Source organism: Canis aureus, chromosome 17 (genome assembly GCF_053574225.1).
Source record: "Canis aureus isolate CA01 chromosome 17, VMU_Caureus_v.1.0, whole genome shotgun sequence".
In the NCBI taxonomy this organism is placed as follows: Eukaryota; Metazoa; Chordata; class Mammalia; order Carnivora; family Canidae; genus Canis; species Canis aureus.
In genome coordinates this window covers 31440682-31462413 of record NC_135627.1, presented here as the reverse complement: position 1 = coordinate 31462413, position 21732 = coordinate 31440682, and the positions used below count along the sequence as shown (strand labels likewise).

Sequence of the window (21732 nt, the reverse complement as noted above, 5' to 3'; positions counted from 1 at the left end):
CATCTTTTTCCCTCTTCTAAAACAAGTTTTATCTGATCTAATCTGGCTTCTGGCACTGTTGTTGCCATGGTGTCTTCATTATACTCAGTTTCATTACTGGCATTCATCACAGCTAAAATAAATTAGTATTTGTATGACTGTTTCCTTTGAACCTTTCTTATGCAGCTAGCAATGAGCATTGGACAAATCTTAGAACAAGTGTGTGTGTGTTTAAATTTTGTTGAATGAATGCTGAGAATCTGTGTCTTTTGCTTTTGCAAATTTCTGTAATTTATAACTAGCTCTCCAAGTAATGGGATAAACTCTCCTCATAAAACTTCAATAATGTGAGGAGAGGAAGAAAATGTTTTTTTAGGGAACTAGAAATATCACTGAGAATACCAATTCATACCAAATAAGGAACACAGAACAACTGATATGTTCTATAAATAAAGTAACATAAATGCTGACCTACCATGGTGTAGCATTGTGCTGATGTGTTAAATATCATCATTGATAGTATCATAATAGAGATATATATTTATGGTCACTGAAGATGAAAAGATAGATTTTAGGACAGAAGTTTTAAAAGATCACATGAATGGCATGATATGAATACATGCACTTAGGATTTGATGAATAGAACTAGGAGGAAGAACATTTTAGGTAGAGGAACAACCTAAGCAAAGACACAAAGGCAGGAGATTAAAAACAGGCATGCAGATTCAACTTCGAATGGAATAGTCTGACATAAAGTTTGAGTTATCTTAAGTATTCTGTAGTGGAATATAAAAGCCAGAAAGGAAGGTAGGGTGAATGATGTATGGTGTACCAGGCAGGGGGTTTGCATGTGCTTTACTACCAGGCAGTGGGAAGATGTGGAAGGGTTTTGGGGAAGGTGAACAAAACAATCGGAACTTTCCTCTAGGAAAGATGATCTGTTAACCATGGAAGACTTGAGGGAGAAAATGCCTACTGCACGGCCAGGAAAACAGGCAGGTGGTTGTTGAATAATCCCAGCAGTAGGTGACAAAATGCCAAAAGTGGCCAGTAAGCAGTGAGGATGTGCAGGGAAGACAGGATGAATGGCAATATAGAGACTTGCATAACCCTAGCAAGTGGTTGGATTGTTAGGTGGAGCTAGGGAGGGGAAAGGTCTGCTAGGGGAAGATTTTAGGGACTGGAGAATATGGCAGAAACATAGCACTAGGAATTAGTAGAAATAGAGAAGGAGGAACAAATATGATGAATATGACTTTGAATTTGTTATTGTAACTTTCAGGAGTACAAGAGTCACGGAAAAAGCAAGGACAAACTACGTTTAATATTCTGGTGGAGCAATAGGATGTGACTACAAATACTATTCAGGTAAATATGGGGCTTAGGTATAGTCAGTAGTGGTTGCAGAAAATATAAGATTAAAATAAAAATATTAAGCATCTGCTAAGTATCAGGAGTTAAGCTAATCTTCTTTATGTAATTTACAAAAACATATCCCTCACAACAGTTCCATGATGTCGTCTCGTCATGATTAGTGTGATCCTCCTGAAGAACAAACAGGTGCATTAAATAACTTGCCCAGGGATGCATAGCTAGTTGGTGGCAAAACCAGGACTAAGAGGCCAGTTCATCTGACTTCAGAGGTCATGTGGATTAGTGTTTTTCCCTTAACACTATGTCTCTCTATCCTTGTCTGTTTTTGATAATGCAGTGTTTGAAATTTTACTTATGTTGCTCAGAAACAACTTGGGATATGTGTAGCTCTAAACACTCAGAACTAATAAAATTACATTGATCTGTAACACATCAGAATCACAGGACAAAGCACTATCCAAAGTAATTCTAGCTACTTTTGTCAATTTAGCAGTAATTAGGTCTAGGGAGGCTGGGGAGTCCTGTGTTCCAAGCATATCTAGAAGATTATACTCTTCCCACCAAGCTTCCAATTATATTTTGAAGATTGTTTTCATTACCATCCAGGAAAGAGGCTGTATAACCTTGTTTTCCCCCCATTGTTCCAACCAGATTAAATCTGGCTTTATTTAAAGAAAAACAAACTAAAACCTACCCCAAATACCTCAGACTGGAATATTTTATCTTTGCTTCTGGCATGAAAATGATGGTTGCTAAGAGATCCAGAGAAGTGAAAAGAAAAATGAGACAAAGGAGGCTGAAATAATGTTTGCCTGGTTACTCGGAACACCATGCAGGTACTTTGGCTTTCTTTGCCTTCCTCTTCGTACTTTTTAACAAACTGGAGATGTTTTTTTAAACTTCTTAGTGAATATAAATATCACCATTGTGCTACTGACCTATTTATATCCCCTGGATATTTCTAACTGAATCATGACATTCAAAATATATTAAATTTTAAATGTTTCCAGTATCAGCATGAAAATATTCTCTTACTTTCTTTCTTAAAAACCTGTCACTTGGAAGAAGTACCTTTGCATTACTAAGAGAAACCTCCCATAAGGATGTCTAATGAAGGCAAATAAAGAAACTGATCAAAAGTCTGATTCTCCTTTGGGGATTAGTGAATGTTGTATGTAATAATTACTGATTACAGCTGCAGGCATATACAGCATCTAGTAACAATGGCTTAGTAATATAATAAATATTTACTAGTTATATGTTTGGAAAAAATTGTAAAGGGCTCCTTTTGAGTGCATAGTCTCTGTCATGCCAGACTAGTGGGGACCTCTAAGGGTGTCTTGACTGTCACCCAAGATCATGGCATCTTTCAGTTTGAATATCTTAGATACATACAAACAAGTGATTAGATCAAATAATTGCTTTAATCAGATTCCAAGCATCAGGAAATCAAGCCGTTTGTTCCATGGTCCAAGATGTCACTGGATCGAGACTTTCTTCGAATCAAGAGAGATGTTATTTCATTATTTTTAAATTCAGGAGCAGACATATGAAAAATACTTTGGGGCCCTTTAAAGCTAAAAGTCATATTTAGGGTTTGCGACTCATATATTTCCTACCCAGCATCTTGTAGCATATTTACCTTATGATATGGTCATTATGGAGCTGACCACACCAGTAGAGACAATTCTACATTTTTAAATTTTGTTTGTTTTTAAATAGGCTCCACACCCACTGTGGGGCTTGAACTCACAACCCTGAGATTCAGAGTTATATGCTCTATCTACCAAGCCAGCCAGGCGCACCCCATTTTTAAAAAAATTTAAATGGAATTTCACAAACCACAAATTTAAAAGCAACATTGTGCATTGCTGACTAGCCAAATTAATTATCCTGTATTAATTAAAAACAAAACAGATTGGTTACTTGCATGGTTGCTTTAAAGGTAAAATTGACACCAAACTGTATTTTCAGAAAGACAAGTTTTAAGAATCAGGGTAATAAACTCAGATTTAATAAAAGCTAATATTAGTATAGTCAAATTATACTCTCCACACCAGCCTCCTGAGTTTTCATTATAGTGTTTCTTCAAGGACTTAGGATCTCTATATATTTATTTACTCTGATCTTTATCAGTGGTTATGGTCATTGGTTAAGGTGATATAGCTGGAAAATGATCTATAAAAGACTGGAAGTCACTTTAACCTGTAATTTAACTGAGCATTTAACTATTTCAGCTATATTGAAGGAGAAACAGAATTGAGAGCTCACAGAAAATCTCTTGTAAGAAGGTATCGATCCCTACACCTTCCTACTGGTGCAAGTACAAATGCCCAGTACAGAATAAAACACGCCAAGGTCAACATTGTTTTTTGCCATCACTTACCCTGTACTACCCCATGTGGTATAGAATTTATTGAAATTCACAGAGACAAGCATCAATGTTTAGAAAGCCATTAGAGTGTAAGTTTCTTGAGGGCTGCGACTGTAATCATCACTGGATGATCCCTAATTTCCCATATATCACACGGCCTAGCACACATAAACACCCAACACATACTGGGGAATGAATGAATGATTTATAAGAAATTTAGAACTTTAGATATTTCTCATATCTACCTCTTCTCTACATATATCTTATTAACAGAGCATAATTAAAATTTGAACCATCTTGATTTTCTGTCTTCGTTGCAAAGGCCCATCTGGGCTCATCAATCTCACCCTCTTCACCAAACAACTCAAGTCACACAGCATATGTTTAGTAATTTATCACCTTTGGAAAAAATAATAAAACTCTGCTTGGGAGTAATTGCAGTCCAGAAAATCTCATTAGTGTAGTACAGCAAGTCCAATCCTCCTACCTAACTTTTCGTCACTGCAAAAGAACAAATGCATCCCAAATTCAAAAAATGATATTATGGCATGATTTCAGAATAGTTCAGTTCACAGATCCTACAAATTGTTCAAGAGCTGATGGAATCATTCAAAGTAAGACTAAACTGTTCAATGCTGCTTCCAAATATATATTTGAAAAAAAATTGAATGCCAAAGGTAAGAGGTTAATTTTAATTATATTCACAGCAACAAATATTCTGCTGCATAAAATGTTTGAATATATTACTGTTTCATGGAGCCTTGACCTTTATACCTACTAGAAAAATCTGTTTAGGCAATAACCTTAAATGCTGAATGACTTAGTATTCTTAATATTTTACTTAAGAATACTTGACAATGTGGCATCATTTTTTTAACCCTTGGAGTGGAATAGCTTCATATCCTACTCAAGTTTGCATTCTGAATGTGTCCAGCAGAATACAGTTGAGTCTACCAGAAGCTGACCTCAGTAGTGATAGTAAAAATGCTAGACAGCAGAGCAGAGAGTACTCAAGGCCTGTGGGAAACAATAGAATCACAGGTGACAAGTACATATTTAAGCAACAGACTTTTGAATCCTAACTTCTCTAACTCTATAACTTAACCTAAGTTTCTGTTTCCATCCACAACACGGGGATAGTAGGTTACTTAGAGGGCTCTTACGAGATTCATTGACCTGATGCCTGAAACGCACTTATGCAGAGCCAGGCACTTCTTGAAAGCACAATAAATCTCACCTACTATTACCCTGTCCCATAATTTATGTTTGAGCAAGGGCAAGAAACGTTAACCCTCTGGCAACATTTCCTCATCTATAAAAAGGGGTGTTAATCATACTTGTCTATATAGTAGTGAGGATCTGATGGTTAAGTGGAAAACTCTGTGTAAACCGTGGCTAATATTTAGTAGTTACACTTAGTATTATTAACTGAATGCTCAAAAATGAACTGTTAGCTATTCATTTACCTTAATATTTGTTCAATCTGTATATGCCACCCTTGATATTGGAGTGAGGTGGGTCCCTCCGATAGTATATTTCAATAAGTGAATTAATGATACTATACTATTTGCTGAACAGAAATTTTATACTATAGTATCATGTATGCACCTACTTACTAATTGAAACACTGAGTTTCAATTCTGAGATAAACAGTTCTAGTTGCTGAGGATATGGCAATGGGTAATGCTGATGAATTTCCCACTTTCATGGAGATTGTTTTGAAGAGAGAAAGGCAAGAAAATAATTAATATGTCAAGTGATGATTACCTATCACCAAAAATAGGATAAGGGGCCTAGAAAGTGATAGGGGTCAGAAAAGTTCTCTTCTATTAAAGTGGCATTTAACCAGAGATATAAAGGGAAGAGGACTAAATCATGCAGAACAAAGATCAAGTGCAAAGTTCCCCATATGGACAACTGCTTCTCATATTAAGTAGACAATAAGGGAACTAGTATGTCCAGAGAGATCCAGCAAGGAAAAGAAAGGTGGGGAGTCTTCAGTTAGGCTCTGAGTGATATGGGAGATTTGAATGGAGAACTAATGTGGTTTAACTTGTATTTTAAAAGATTCTCTTGTTTTGTCCATCCATTATGGCTGCAGTAACAAAAATACCACAGACTGGGTGGCTTACAAATAAACAGAAATTTGTCTCTCACAGCTCTGGAGGCTGGGAAGTCAAATACCCAGACATCGGCAGATCAGTGTCTGGCAGTGAGGGTCCACTTCCTGGTGCATAAGCAGCTGTGTCCTCATCATGCCCTCACAGGGCAGAGGTGAGGAAGGAAGCTCTCTTCCCCTGGTGACTTTTTTCTAAGGATACTAATCCCATTCATGTGGGCTTTGCCCTTATGAACTAATCACCTCCCAAATACCCCACTTCCTAATACCATTATGTTGGGGCTCAGATTTCAATGTATGACTTTTTCAATGTATGACAAAGATTCAGTCTATAGGATTTACCCTGTAGAGACTAGATCGCAAGTGGAACAGGAGGATAGGAGAGAGATTGGCTGGTAAGTTATTGTAACAATCTCGATGGGAAGCACGGTGAGTTAGTTTAGAGAGTAGCCATGGGAATATGAGACAGTTATGATTCTGGAAATACTTAGAAGCCAGAGCTTAGGGAATATAATGGTAGTTTGGAGGTGAGAAGAAATAATAATGACACCAAGACTTCTGGCCAGAACCATGAATGTAGGACAGAGATGCCACTAATTAGAGTAGTAACTACTGGAGAAAGAGATTTGGAGATAAAAGAATTTGGCTTTGGTCATGTCAAGTTTGAACTATTTGTCATAAACTCAAATGGAGATTACAAGTAGAAAATCAAATAACCATGTCCAGAGTTCACCATTGAGGTCCGGACTGTAGACACAAACTTGGGGGTCATCAGCACATACATGAGGTTTAAAACCCTGATCTTGGAATAAATCACCTATAGACTAAGAGAGAAGTCCAAAAGGGAAGCCTATACCATTCCCACATTTATAGGATGGGAGTAAAGAAGATGCTAAGGGAAACAATATATGTATATGTGTGTGTGTGTGTGTGTGTGTGTGTGTGTGTGTGTTATGTACACATACACACATTTCTCTTTCTCCTCTTGACAAATACTATGATTGGCCAGTGTTTTCTCAAAAAGAGCTTCTTACATCATCTGCCTCAGAGAAGTGCTTATTAGTAATCTATATTCCTGGTCCCAGTGCACAGTGACTGAATCAGAAACTCTAGGAATGGGACCTCAGAATCTGTGTTTTTAACAAGTTCCCCAGCTGAGTCTTGCACACACTAAAGTTCGAAAATTCCAAAGTTTTCTCTCATAGCACATGTAGAAGATGATACTATGTGTACAGCATATTGAAAATAGATAAAGGACTTACTTGGGCAGAAGGCATCCTCTGGAACCCTGGCTGCCCGGCCTGCCTTCTAGCCCAAGGGATCAAAATGCTGGTGTATCGGTTATCAGTTCAGGTCATATGAAAGTACTGTGGCACATAACAGGGAAGCATGGCTTCAGCCTGTCACAGATACAATTCACTGTTAACAAAACTGTGGTTATGTTTATACATTTACTCTAATAATATGGGAGTCATGAGATGACTTAATCAGAGATTAAGCCATATCTTATTTAAGACACCTGTTTTGGCCACAAGGGCAAATATTATGAAAACATGGATGATCTAACATCTAAAGGAATTCTCATAGTCTAGAAATTCATGGTACCAAATTTTAAGAGAAATAAAAAAGCTTCCTTTATTTCCATATCACTAATGAGTTCTCTTTCTTTTTTTTTTTCACACAGGCATTTAGGATTAAAGGTTTTGTTTAACTGTTGTTGTTGTTGTCTTTTCCTTATGCATTTAAGCTTGAGGCAATATTACAGTAATGGTTCCTAAAATCTGTTCAGTAAATGTTAATGGTGCCATGGCTAATTCGGGAGCAGTTTAGATCTTCTTGGTTGTTAACAGTTCATATAATGTTATGAAGAAAGTGATTTAAGATGTAAAAAACAAACAAAAACCAGTTTACTATTGCTCACCCCAGTATATTCCAGGTGTATTTTATCAAAACAACTATTTTTTTCTGAAGAATTATATGACTTAAAGATCAGTTAGTGTTCCTCAGGACATAATCTCACATTAAACTTGGTCTAGAAAACTGTCTATAGCACCGCAGGTAAAGAAGTCCTGGGTATTTTAGCAATCTGCTTTCAGACCGCTAGCCTGAGAGAAGTGATGATGAGCCAGGTGATTAGTCTAAAGAGGCTTCTTAAGCAAGTGAAGCTTCTTGGCAATAAAGAGGGATGTGTTGGTAGAAAAAAAAATGACAAGGTAGAAGGGAATCAGAATGATCTGAGACAAACTTGCGTTTAGAGTCTGGGAATACAGTGAAAGGAAAAATTTTTTGTTTGTTTCAGAAATTTCTTATGAAGGTAACCTGGGTGGCTCAGTGGCTGAGTGTCTCTCTTTGGCTCAGGTCATGGTTCTGGGGTCCTGGGATCGAGTCCCTCGTCAAGCTCCCCAGAGGAGCTTCTCTGCTTCTCCCTCTGCCTGTGTCTCTGCCTCTCTCTGTGTGTATCTCATGAATAAATAAATAAAATATTTAAAAAAAAATAAATTTCTTATGGAATCAAAACTCAAGTTTAGAAATTGAGATATGTATTTCCCTGAGAAGTGTTGAGAAAGATTTTTCATCAGGGTAATATACTTACTGACATTGGAGGTGAGAAGTGAGGGACTGCTCCAAAATAATATAGCCCTTGCTGGGTACCAACCACCCTAAAACTAGATAGTTTAGAAAAGCAGTCATTTAATTAGATCATGATTCTGGGGGTTGGGGGGGGGGTGGGCAGGAATTTGGGCCAGGTGCAGCTGAGTGAGTCTCCAGCTTTAGTAGACTCTTGATGTGTCTATGTTCAGTAGCTAGTCAACTAGATGGCTCTCCTGAGTTTTTACCAACTATCTGGTAGGACAGTGAGGTCTCATTGGCCACATCTCTGTCATCATCCTGAAGGTTAGCCTGAGGAGCTTGGTCATGTAGTTCACAGGGTATCATTAGCAGCAGGAAAGGAAGGTCTCTAGAAGTGTGGGTTACAAATTTGCGTAACCTCACCATCATGGGTTACTATTGGTCAAAGAAAGCAAAGGCAGCCCTGATATAGGGATGCAAAAAGAGACTTCCATCTCTTGATAGGGGAAGCTGAAAACTACTGTGGTGTGGTTTTTTTGTGTGTGTGTTTTGTTTTTGTTTTTTTTTTTTGCAAACTACTATAGCAGGTGATACAGACTACATGGTGGAGATATTTTGTGAAACAGCAAGGAAAACAGGAAACCGAGTCTTGTAGAAGGGGCAGAAGCAGAAAGGGGAGTAAAGTAATATATGGTCATGTAGATTGGCAGGATTTGGTATGGTTACCTTGTATCTTTCTCTCAAATCCAGCCTTTCTAGACTGAGAAGTAATGATTAGTACTCTGGCAAGTTTACCGAAGCTTTCTCTAAACCATATCTCTTTAAACTTTATCTTCCCGAATCTCTCTCTAGAATGATTCTAGATCATACGCTCCCCAGGTACTTTTGTTCAAACAAGGTTGCTCTCACACTTGATAGTAACAACTGCAGTCAGAGATAAATATGTTCCATAGGTACACTCTTCTGAATTATAGACTCAGCATTTTACAAAATTAAAATATATAGCCTTTGCTAACATGAAGCATAATGTTCTAAGTGTTTTTAATTTAAAGTTAATAACAGTCTAGGGGTACCTGGATGGCTCAATTGGTTATACTTCCAACTCTTCATTTGGGCTCAGGTCATGATCTCAGGGTTGTGAGATCGAGCCCCACATCAGACTCTGTGCTAAGCATGGAGTCTGCTTGGGATTCTCTCTCCCTGTCCCTCTGTTCTTTCCCCTGCTCATTGCTTGCTCTCTCTCTCTCTCTCTCTCTCTCTCTCAATCTTTCTCTTTCTAAACTAAGCAAATAAAATCTTTTTAAAAAAGTTAATGACATTTGAGAACTGTAATTCCAGATACTTTAAACAATTCCTGAGAAGTGGGAGGAAATGGAGAAGATGAATATAAGCAAGCTTAAAATTTTATATAATTTTAGATGGAGTTTATAGATACAGATATGTTCTTTTAAAATACATCTTTTAACAGGTAATACATTTACAGCAAGCAAAATTAAAAGTTCCAAAGATAATATGATGAAAAGTTATCCCTCTCATTCCAGTTCCCTGGTCCACTTATTCCTCTCACTAATTCCTCATACTGGGTGATCCACATCTACAGATTTCTTCTTTATTCTTATAGAACTAAGTGCATCTTTTTCTTTCTTTCCACCTTCATCTTCCTTTTTTACTTAAGAAGTAGTCTACTACATCTCCTGTCCTATACTTTTCCCTAGTTAACAAGTTATTCACAGATTATCTTATAAATCAGTTTGTTAGTAAACACCAAATTGCCTCATTATTTTGAACTGCTGAATTTGTCTCCAATTATATACCGAAACTGAATTTGTCTTTTTTAAAAAATTTTTTAAATTTTTATTTATTTATGATAGTCACACACACACAGAGAGAGAGAGGCAGAGACACAGGCAGAGGGAGGAACAGGCTCCATGCACCGGGAGCCCGATGTGGGATTCGATCCCGGGTCTCCAGGATCGCGCCCTGGGCCAAAGACAGGCGCTAAACTGCTGCGCCACCCAGGGATCCCTGAATTTGTCTTTTTTTGAAGAACAATTACACTCTCCAATATTTTGCAACTATAAGCCATGCTAAAATGAATATTCACATTTAATGATGCATTTAAGTGAATGACACATTTTAAAAATGTGCCATTTCTTACACATGCCAGTATATTAGTGGAAAGAATCTAGAACTAGAGTTTCTGGTATAAGAAAGGATGTGTACATTTGTCACTTTGAAAAACATTGCCAAATTGCCATCAATCAAAACATTTCACTCTGTTCTGGCTTTTAAATTTTTCTATTATAATTTACAAATTTTTTTTCCTTTATGGTTTCTGAGCTATGTGTCATACTTAAGATATTTTTTCCAGCTCAATATTGTAAATCTCACATTTCTCTCTAGAATTTTGATTCTCATTATTTTATTTGTTTACTTGTATTATATATATATTATTTTGTTGTTTTAATTGTTTAATCTGCCTTCCTTTATTTTGTGTAAAGAGCAATGTAGAAACTCAATTTTTATTGCAGATGAAACCCACTTACTAGTATATACTTTGATTAGTGTTTTCAAATAGTGTGTCATCCTAATTAATTGTTGATGTTTCTTTCATGTCTATTCATGAATGCCTCCTCTATTTGTACTAAATATCAAACATGAGTTTTGCAAAGGCATCTGCAGCTAAGTAGAAGAAGCAGGCGTCACAGTTTGGAAAAGTCAATGAAGACCAGTCTGAGAATGAATTTGACACTGAAAGAAGAAAAAAGAGCAATGAACCCAAAGATATAAGAATGAAAGCAGTATTTAAAGAGAGCTAGACAGGGGATCCCTGGGTGGCGCAGCGGTTTGGCGCCTGCCTTTGGCCCAGGGCGCGATCCTGGAGACCCGGGATCGAATCCCACATCGGGCTCCCGGTGCATGGAGCCTGCTTCTCCCTCTGCCTGTGTCTCTGCCTCTCTCTCTCTGTGACTATCATAAATAAAAAAATAAAAAATAAAAAAATAAAGAGAGCTAGACAAAAAAAAGTTATATGTATCTGTCTAAATGATATCATGTGGAATCTTATATATGCATAGACATATAATGGGGGAGGAAAACAAGACAAACCATAGCCCTTGTAGGAAGGGAAAGATAGAGAGGGATTTATAAGTAATGTAAAGTCTATAAAAGCCCAGAGGGATAGAAATTAACATGAGATTTATGGTTGGTACTGGGGTCTGTAGTGGCCACAATCAATAGTACGTCCCTTCCCTACTCAGGTTATGACACAAACTTTTTATTTTATTACTAATAGAGACAAGGTTAGAAGACACAGCTTTAGAGCCATTAAGAAAGAAGGTTTGCTAATCCTGAACTTCTGAATTCTTTAGGCTTAACCACCAAGTTGAGGCAGTACAAGCCCATGGAGTCTCTTCTGGAGAAGAACCACATCTCCTAGGAGTGGCCCCAAAATTAATGCTTATTGCAGGCATCTTGCTCCCTAGAGAGAGCAAGGATAGAATGAAATGAAGCTTGTCCAGATGTTTCCAAACAGACACATTATGCCAGATAACTCAAGAAATAGAATGAATAAAGGGGCAGAGAAAGGCAAAAATAGTGTCCAGATCCCTCCTGTAGGAAACCAGAGGAGGAAAAAGTGTTCCTTCTAACATTAGACTTGTAGGCCTAATGGATGATGAGATAAATGATCCCTGAAAAAGAACAAGGCATCAGTTACAGCATGTTTGAACAATTAAATGTCTGATCATATGGGTAAAGGAATGCAGGGCAATCAGCTGGATGCTATTAGGAATTGTATAATGAGCCAAGGTTTTGGTGTTGTTGGAAATAGGAAAGTGTTTACTAAGAATTTTTAGGAATAAGTAGGTAAAAACATAAAGTTTATTGTCAATCACAGCAAAGAGGAAAAACATGATAAACACTTTGTTATATGGTTGTATCAAAAAAGAAATCTATAATGATTGTTAATAACGCATCTTTATTTTTTTTAATAATTCATCTTTAGAAATTAAAATTACATCCTTATTATGGAGAGTTCTCACCCGGACACACACACACACACACACACACACACACACGCACACCTCACCATGCTTTTACTGACCTAACTCCGTACCCCACAAGATAATCACTATTATTCTTAATACTGATATAGTAGTTCTGGAAATTTTGGAAGCTTGTTAGGTTTCAAGTATGTAATTGGCCGCTTGAAATAGTATTTGAGTGGTTGATTCCAGAAGTTAAAAGAAAAGGAAAAGATGTCAGCAACTTAGCCACAGAACTCTAGAGCTGGAAATTAATACTGTGGTTTCCAGGAGCACCATTTTCTGTCTTTCTAGTTGTGCTGCCTATGCAAATTTTGACTTCTTTGAGCCTCTGTTTTCATGATTTAAAGAATGTATACATATATAAAACATATGGTCCATCACTGTCTGGATCCACCTTATGCCTTACCTCTTCGTCAGAATACCCTACTTAGTGTACAGTTTAAAAATAGAAGTATTTTACATTTTAAGAATTTCCAAATAATGACGTAAGAAGTAACAAATGATACCTGATTTCATTCTCACTTTGTACCATCTATCAGTTAATTTCATAATAATAAGATTGAATACTGAAGGATCAGTTGGCTTAACTATAACTATGGATTAAATAAATGACTTCATTCTATTCTAAACTTTGAAATTCATGTATTCATTAAAGTATAAAATATGCAAAAACCACAGGAGGAAGTTTGTCATGGTATCACCATATTACACATCTTACATGTCATAAATCAATAGAATTGTATAAATTATAAGACAAATACAATTTCTGGATGTCTGCCTTAAAGATGCCAGTGCATATGCTGCCCAAACTTAACAGCATCAGCCTCACCTTGGAAACTTGGAACTGCAAAATTGGGCTCTACTCCAAGACCTGCTGAGTGAGACATTCTGAGGGTTGGGACCCAGAAATCTGTGCCATAGCTAGTTCTTCAGGTGATTATGATGCATGCTCAAGTTTGAGAACCACAGCTATGTGGGAATCCATCTTGTCTATTCTAATATTCTCTCCCTGAATAAGAGAAGCTGAAATCGGGTTGTGATAAAACAGATAATGCACCCCAGAGACATGGAAGTAATAAATTATGGTATTGTATTTAATGTCTCTTTTAGGCAAATGAATATTTTGGTGGGAATTTTTGTCCTTTTCTTGGTCAGGTAAAGATAGCTTTAGGATTCAGATGTATATGTAATACGAATGAAAGAATGCCCATACAATTTACTACTTTATAACAAGACTAAAGGATATAGTTACATCTGTTTGAATCCACTGAATATGATTTTTACATACCATTCTTTGAATAAAAATGATTCTCATTTTCCTAAGATAGATTAGCTCACCAGTACTTTTCAGAGGAATCTTTGCAGGATTATCTTGCCTTGGACCCTTAGGGCAGCCAAAGGAACAAAGATGGAATGTCACCAAAAAGCAGCTTTAAGCTTCGCCCAAAGCATTTTACCTTAGAGTAACCACCAACTCATTCTCTTTGTGTAGAAAAGACAACATCTATGTTGTCAGGTCATTAAAGATTCTGCCAATTTGTATAGTTTCCTGGGAATTAAATCAACACTGTTTGTAGAACTCATTTAATATTGCTCATAGGACTGAGTTCTGTTGCTCTTCTTTTCTTAATGGCTACTAGTACTTCCTTATACGATGTATAATAATTTACTTAATTAATTTCCTATTGTTTACATCATTTGGGATATTGTGAACATTGTTAAAAATCCTTATACTTATTTTTTTTTTAAGATTTTACTTATTTATTCATGAGAGACACACAGAGAGAGAGAGAGAGGCAGAGACACAGAGGCAGAGGGAGAAGCTGGCTCCATGCAGGGAGCCCGATGCAGAACTTGATCCAGGTCTCCAGGACCACGCCCTGGACTAAAGGCAGATGCCCAACTGCTGAGCCACCCAGGAGTCCCAAAAATCCTTATACTTAGATCTTTGTTGGATGATTTTTCTCTCAAGATATAGTTCTTTCGATAGCATCTTTGTGCCAAATATATGTATATTTTTAAAGCATTTGATACATATTGTTATACTGCCCCAGATACTTCCTAGCAATTAGCAATTCAATTTTCAAGATATGCTTTTATTTATATGCATGTTTTTTTTAATTTATTTTTTATTGGTGTTCAATTTACTAACATACAGAATAACCCCCAGTGCCCGTCACCCATTCACTCCCACCCCCCGCCCTCCTCCCCTTCCACCACCCCTAGTTCGTTTCCCAGAGTTAGCAGTCTTTACGTTCTGTCTCCCTTTCTGATATTTCCCACACATTTCTTCCCCCTTCGCTTATATTCCCTTTCACTATTATTTATATTCCCCAAATGAATGAGAACATATAATGTTTGTCCTTCTCCGACTGGCTTACTTCACTCAGCATGATACCCTCCAGTTCCATCCACGTTGAAGCAAATGGTGGGTATTTGTCATTTCTAATAGCTGAGTAATATTCCATTGTATACATAGACCACATCTTCTTTATCCATCATCTTTCGTTGGACACCGAGGCTCCTTCCACAGTTTGGCTATCGTGGCCATTGCTGCTATAAACATCGGGGTGCAGGTGTCCCGGCGTTTCATTGCATTTGTATCTTTGGGGTAAATCCCCAACAGTGCAATTGCTGGGTCGTAGGGAAGGTATATTTTTAACTGTTTGAGGAACCTCCACACAGTTTTCCAGAGTGGCTGCACCAGCGTGGCAGGATACAAAATCAATGCCCAGAAGTCAGTGGCATTTCTATACACTAACAATGAGACTGAAGAAAGAGAAATTAAGGAGTCAATCCCATTTACAATTGCACCCAAAAGCATAAGATACCTAGGAATAAACCTCACCAAAGATGTAAAGGATCTATACCCTCAAAACTATAGAACACTTCTGAAAGAAATTGAGGAAGACACAAAGAGATGGAAAAATATTCCATGCTCATGGATTGGCAGAATTAATATTGTGAAAATGTCAATGTTACCCAGGGCAATATACACATTTAATGCAATCCCTATCAAAATACCATGGACTTTCTTCAGAGAGTTAGAACAAATTATTTTAAGATTTGTGTGGAATCAGAAAAGACCCCGAATAGCCAGGGGAATTTTAAAAAAGAAAACCATATCTGGGGACATCACAATGCCAGATTTCAGGTTGTACTACAAAGCTGTGGTCATCAAGACAGTGTGGTACTGGCACAAAAACAGACATATAGATCAGTGGAACAGAATAGAGAATCCAGAAGTGGACCCTGAACTTTATGGGCAACTAATATTCGATAAAGGAGGAAAGACTATCCATTGGAAGAAAGACAGTCTTTTCAATAAATGGTGCTGGGAAAATTGGACATCCACATGCAGAAGAATGAAATTTATATGCATGTTAATGCTACATAGTAATACTATTTTTTCTTTGCCACTCTAGTTATTGTATTACATATAAATGTCATATTTTTAAATAAAATGTTCTTTGATTAATAGTGAGGTTCCATATTTTTAAAATTTCTTACTAGCCAATAGTATTTCTTCTTTTATTTATTTTATTCACCAACCTTCTATTGGATATTTATCGATCTTAACTGGTTATAAGAGATCTTTGTATATTTGTGATGATAATCCATTAATGATATTAATGATACACTGCAATTATTTCTCCAAGTATTTTTTCTACTATTTTTTCCCTGGTTTTAGTGAGATATAAATGACATATAATATTAGTAAGTTAAGTTTAAAGTATACATGTTGATTTAATCATTTATATATTATAAAATTATTTTTACCATAGTGTTAGCTAGCACCTCCATCCCATCACATATCCAAGTTATACTTTGTTTTTACTTAATATTTTGTCATGTTTTACACAGAAAATATATCAATCTTCTCCCTATATATTTCTATTACTTCATGTGACAAACTTAAATAATGTTATCTATCCAAAATTATGTGAAATCATCTGTATTTTCTTCCAGTACTTTTTTCATTTAAATTTATAACATATCTGGAATTAGTTTTGATGTAAGTATAAGAGTCTTTTCTTCTAAAGAACTCCTCATTTCAAAATAATACAAAATAGGAAAACTTTTTGAACCTCTCAATACTAAATGACTAGTTGGTAATTTAGAAAAATCCTATCATCTAATCTACTTCTCTACTATTTGCTTAAAGGAATTTTGTCATTGTGTTTCTTCATTGAATTGGCTGGCAACTTTTTGGTTGGTGTGAGGTAGAAGAACAAATGGTTCACTACTTCTGAGCTTTCTTCAAGTTCCCTAGCTCCTTCTCAGATTTTTATCTGAGTTTAAGAACACTGCAGCAAGATTTCCTTCTGATGATGATCCCAGTGAGCTATTTATTTCAAAGCATAGCTGTAATTATTCTGGAAAGTTGCAGCTCAAAACATAAAAAGCTTTGTTCCCTTAGTCCCTCTCTGTTACTCTTTGTTGTAAGCTGATATAATGTAAAGTCTATTACTAAGGCCAATTGCTGATTTTCTTCAGTCTGTGTCTCCTTTCAGGGAAAAACTGAACCAAGTCTTTCATCCATGGAGGTCTGAGGCAAAGATAGCATTTCAGTGCCTCATGGACTCATACATTCCATTTAGCTTTCAAAGTAGCTTTGAGCTGATCTTTTCTTATCAGACTTCGGCATTCCTCAGGGTGCCCTTCTGTAATCATAGAGCGGTATGTTGGGTATACTACAGACAATTCTGGCCTGGTGGACTCCAAATAGAATTGCCCAACAGAGATTCAGTTCTAATTCTTACTATACCATTCATTAGCTTTCAATTCCTGCTAAAGCTCCTTAATCTTATAGTATTTCAAATTTTGCATCTGCAGTGAGTGATAATAATGCTGATATATGCTACCAGGAGGTTGTTAGGATTAACTAATTAATGGTCACAAAGAGCCTTTTAAATAGAAAGTACCAAATGCCTTCCCGGGCATAAAGCAAAATCATTTGCTTGTCGTTTTATCTGCTCTTTGTTGTTGTCTGTTTTCTATCCTCTACTTTCAGAGTGCTTAGACCCATCTACTTTTCAATTCAGTTCCTTTCAAAAGACTTTTAAATACAATAAAAACTACTTTAATTCCCAATTATGGGTAAAGGATCCTGCTTTTATTGCTTAGTGCCTGGGGAATATGAATTATCAAGTGCTTCTGATTCCCTGGGACTGGACTGTTTAAAATATCCAAAACAAAATGCCTAATATATATCTATGTATATAACATAAGGTAATTTCATGAGATCAGAGTCCAAACTATCAGAAACCTCAGTTAGCTGGAAAGCATTTTCCTGACAATTCAGCTTTCATGAAACGAGGAGATCATACATTTTATTTTAAAAATATACACACAAATTCAAGGATGTGTCACACTTTGACCAATTTTCTCTAAAGATATATCTATAGACTAGACAGACACATAATTTATCATTTGAACAAGAACCCTTTTGAGAGCAAAAGAGGCACTATTAGTGATTCCGCAGGGTCAGGCTTTTATCAGAACCGCTCCACATTAACCAGTATGTATGGTCATCCTGTCCATATGTCTACTGAATCATCGTCATTGGCATTCAGTTTGATGATACGATACAGCCAAGCTTTTGAGTTTCTGTTATTGACAAAAATAGCAACACAGAAAGGTTTTCTGTTTAAGCCTGCTCCAATTAATTTAATTAGAAATTTCTGTTTACTAACCATTCTAGCAACCTTGAATCCTCATAATTCAGAGAGATACTCGGGCAGTAAATAGATATGGCAACTGTCTGTTTGCAGGGCATAAATTTTATGCTCTCTGTTTTGTAATGGCCCATCTTATACAAGTCCATTCCAAACTCCTGCCCTCCAGGGTTGTGTGTTGGAAAGGATTTTTGAGTTGTAAAGGAGAACAGAATATGACACCCCAAAATGTGCCATATTTGCATATGGACTATTTTGAACTGAAGGCAGTCAAGATCCAGGGGACTCAGGAAAAACTTTTTACCTTCCCATTATCTGCCTAAAGGAATTTAGAATAGGGGTCTACACCAGGAAGAGAGTTATTGCCAGAGATAACTTTTTCATGTGAGACTTATCTGAGTGGCAAGGCAAAGATTTATTTACCGACCATTTCCTCTTTTTAACTTCTTGTGAATGGTCTTCCTCCCCTTTGAAGCTCCAGACCCCTATCCTTTTCCTTAGCTCAGGGTGGTATATAAGCCTCAATTGCCTGAATGTCTTTGAGTCTCATATCTTTGTAGGGCTCCCACATGTACACATATGCATATGTAATTAAAATTGTTTGATTTTTTTATCAATATTATTATTGTGTGGCTGGAGGTCTCAGACAAGAACCTAGAAAGGTAGAGAAAAAATCATTTTTCCTCACCAACAACAACTCTTGTGAAACTGAGTAGAGCTTTAGAGCTCTTTGACCTTGTCCAAGACTGCATTATCTTAGCAACGAATCACTCACTGAAGAAGGACTCATATTAGCATGTACTGGCTCCCCACACAGTTGTTATGCCTCTAACTACTTCCAGCTATAAGCTCAAGAGCCAAGAAATAAGCTTTTACTCTGATTGTAGTATGAGTAAAAATCACTAGTTTGTTTGTCTAAAACAGTTCTTAGGCCCCAACCTCAGAGATGCTGATGCAGTGGGCTTGCCAAGGAACTCAGAATCTATATTACTTAAAACATCCCAGATTTTTCTTTTTTTTTTTTAAAGATTTATTTATTTATTCATTCAGAGAGAGCGAGAGAGAGGCAGAGACACAGGCAGAGGGAGAAGCAGGCTCCATGCAGGAAGCCCGATGTGGGACTCGATCCCGGGTCTCCAGGATCACACCCCAGGCTGCAGGCGGCACCAAACCGCTGTGCCACTGGGGCTGCCCAATCCCAGATTATTCTGAAACTACTTGCCATGGACCTTTTTTCCCAAAGAAAATTGTTTTCAAAATTTAAACACCAAAGTTTGGACCATACTCTATCTATGATCCATAAATATGTGTTTTCCTATAGTTACATTGTATCAGTCTGGACTATGAAGGCTACAACTTAAGAGGCTAAACAAATCTAATATTTCCTATAAAATAAGCAATGAGTAGGAAAACTTACTTTTCTTATGAAAAATTTACTTCAAATGTTAAATCATTGGGGCAGCCTGGGTAGCTCAGTGGTTTAGCGTTGCCTTCAACTCGAGGCCTGACCCTAGAGACCCAGGATTGAGTCCCACGTCAAGCTCCCTGGATGGAGCCTGCTTCTCCCACTGCCTGTGTCTCTGCCTCTCTCTCTCTCTGTCTCTCATGAATAAATAAATAAAATCTAAAAAAAAAAAAACAAATGCTAGATCATTAAAAACTGAAAGCTTGATTTAAGAGCCCTTTCCCCAAAAAGTATACTTCTTCAAATGCCACAAATTATTCTGAAGCAAATAGCCAATGGGCTTCACATAAACTCAAAAACACTGTTATTAAAAGCTAAATATCAACTTAACTGACCATAACAAGGCTTTATGTTTCTTGAAAGTGATTGTGTATATCTATAAAATGGATCCTACACCTTTAGGGTATTATTATTTTTTTATCCAACAAACCATAAGCAAATGTAATAACATATTAGAATATTTTATAATTTAGTAGGGAAAATAGGTCAAGTGCACAAAACATACATGACCAAAGTACATTTTATTTACCTGACTGTTTAGAAAATGTTTGGTTATCTGTATGTGTTTCTAGACTTAATCCATCTGCCCCAGGTTGTAAAACATTCCAAGATATATTTTATTATTTTATTGGCTAATAATAATGATAGTGAACAGTTATGCTAGGTATACAGTAAGTGATATACACATAAAGTTATTTAGAAAGAGTTCATTCATGCTTATAAATTAGTCCCAAAACTATTTATTTGCCCCCTATGAAATGGGACATATCATGTAAGGTGCTATTGATGGCAATGGACAGAGTGGACAATAATAGGAGTCTATCTTCAAACCTCAACATTGACATTTAAAAGACAACTTACTAAAAATTGTAAATTGATCAAATTAAATATTGATTGAAAAGAAACATGCCATAACTCAATGCCTTTTTTCATGGGTTAATTTTAGCTGAGTCTTCATAAAATGCAGTAAAACTACAGAAGAACCATGTGGTAGATGTTTTGACAATGAGGAAAAGTTTCAAGAATTTTTTTCTGAAATGGGAAAATACTGGAGTTCTATGTTCAATTATTGGAATTCCCCAAGGTCCAAATATGAAAGCCATTATATACTCTTGCAATAAGCAAAAATAAAAGTATAGTTTTAAATACTGAAGCAAAGAAACAAGAAAATAACTGTGAAGATAGATATTACCTCTAACATTCACAATCCTTTAGCTGAATTGTTTAACTAAAATAAACAACCAAAGTCATGGAAAAGTTTCCTGATAAAGTCTTAATTCAAGTCAAAGAATTTGGCTATTTACTAGTTATGAGCCATCATAACAGTGACTAAACTAAACTTCACTTGCTTCATCTACAACATGAAAGAAAATACTTATTTTGCAGGGCTGTTCTGAGTATTAAAGAGGTAATAAATTTTAAGTGTTTAGTTAGTCCTGTGCATGGCACATAGTAAATGCTCAAGAAATGTTAGCTATTAATTTACTTTAAGTCATCATTTAATTCATTATTTCTCAATTCTGTTTTCTATAATATGAGCACAATATTATATAATCCTAGGGGTTGTAACGATTTCATGGATATTTAGTTCTCATAAGATATTATATTTAGATCTGAAGTACAAAAGTTGCATAACTAAGGGATTTTTCAAAATATGAGTGGAAGACCACTCATCCTGTTCCTTAAAAATCACAATTCTAACTGCACCTGATACCTCTGGTTCAAAGACAGCTCTCTTCTTTTACACTGATCTGGGCTTACATTTTAAGCACTCCTTTTCTCAGATTCTGCACCTTATAGGAGTATAATTGAGAGGCTTTCAATTACAGAGAAAGAACTGATGAATTGTTAAGCCATTCCCCTTGTGGGAATAATGTCTCTGACTCAATACAAATACAAATTACATTGAGAACAAGCTTGACAACTGTTTCTGAGTTTCATTATGCAGAATTTCTTGAAACCTCCACCAACCCCACCCACCTCTGTATTTTTTCCTTTATTACCTTGTCACTTTATTTCATATTTATAAGATCTCTCAAAAAATTCTTTGGGAAACTCAAGGAAAACTTTAAGTGTTATGTGCTTTTCAAAGGCACATATTTTGGTATGTGAGAAATTTAGTC

At 36.4% G+C, this 21732-nt stretch overlaps 1 long non-coding RNA gene across 1 annotated transcript in view; it reads left to right on the top strand.

The window, feature by feature from the left end:
- Nucleotides 1-2403, top strand: part of LOC144287509 (uncharacterized) — a 28907-nt gene extending 26504 nt beyond the window's left edge. The window contains exons 4-5 of the long non-coding RNA XR_013355294.1: nucleotides 1262-1347; nucleotides 2005-2403. This is a non-coding gene — a long non-coding RNA (uncharacterized LOC144287509). The remainder of the gene's footprint in view (nucleotides 1-1261; nucleotides 1348-2004) is intronic.
- The last annotated feature ends 19329 nt before the right edge of the window (nucleotides 2404-21732 follow it).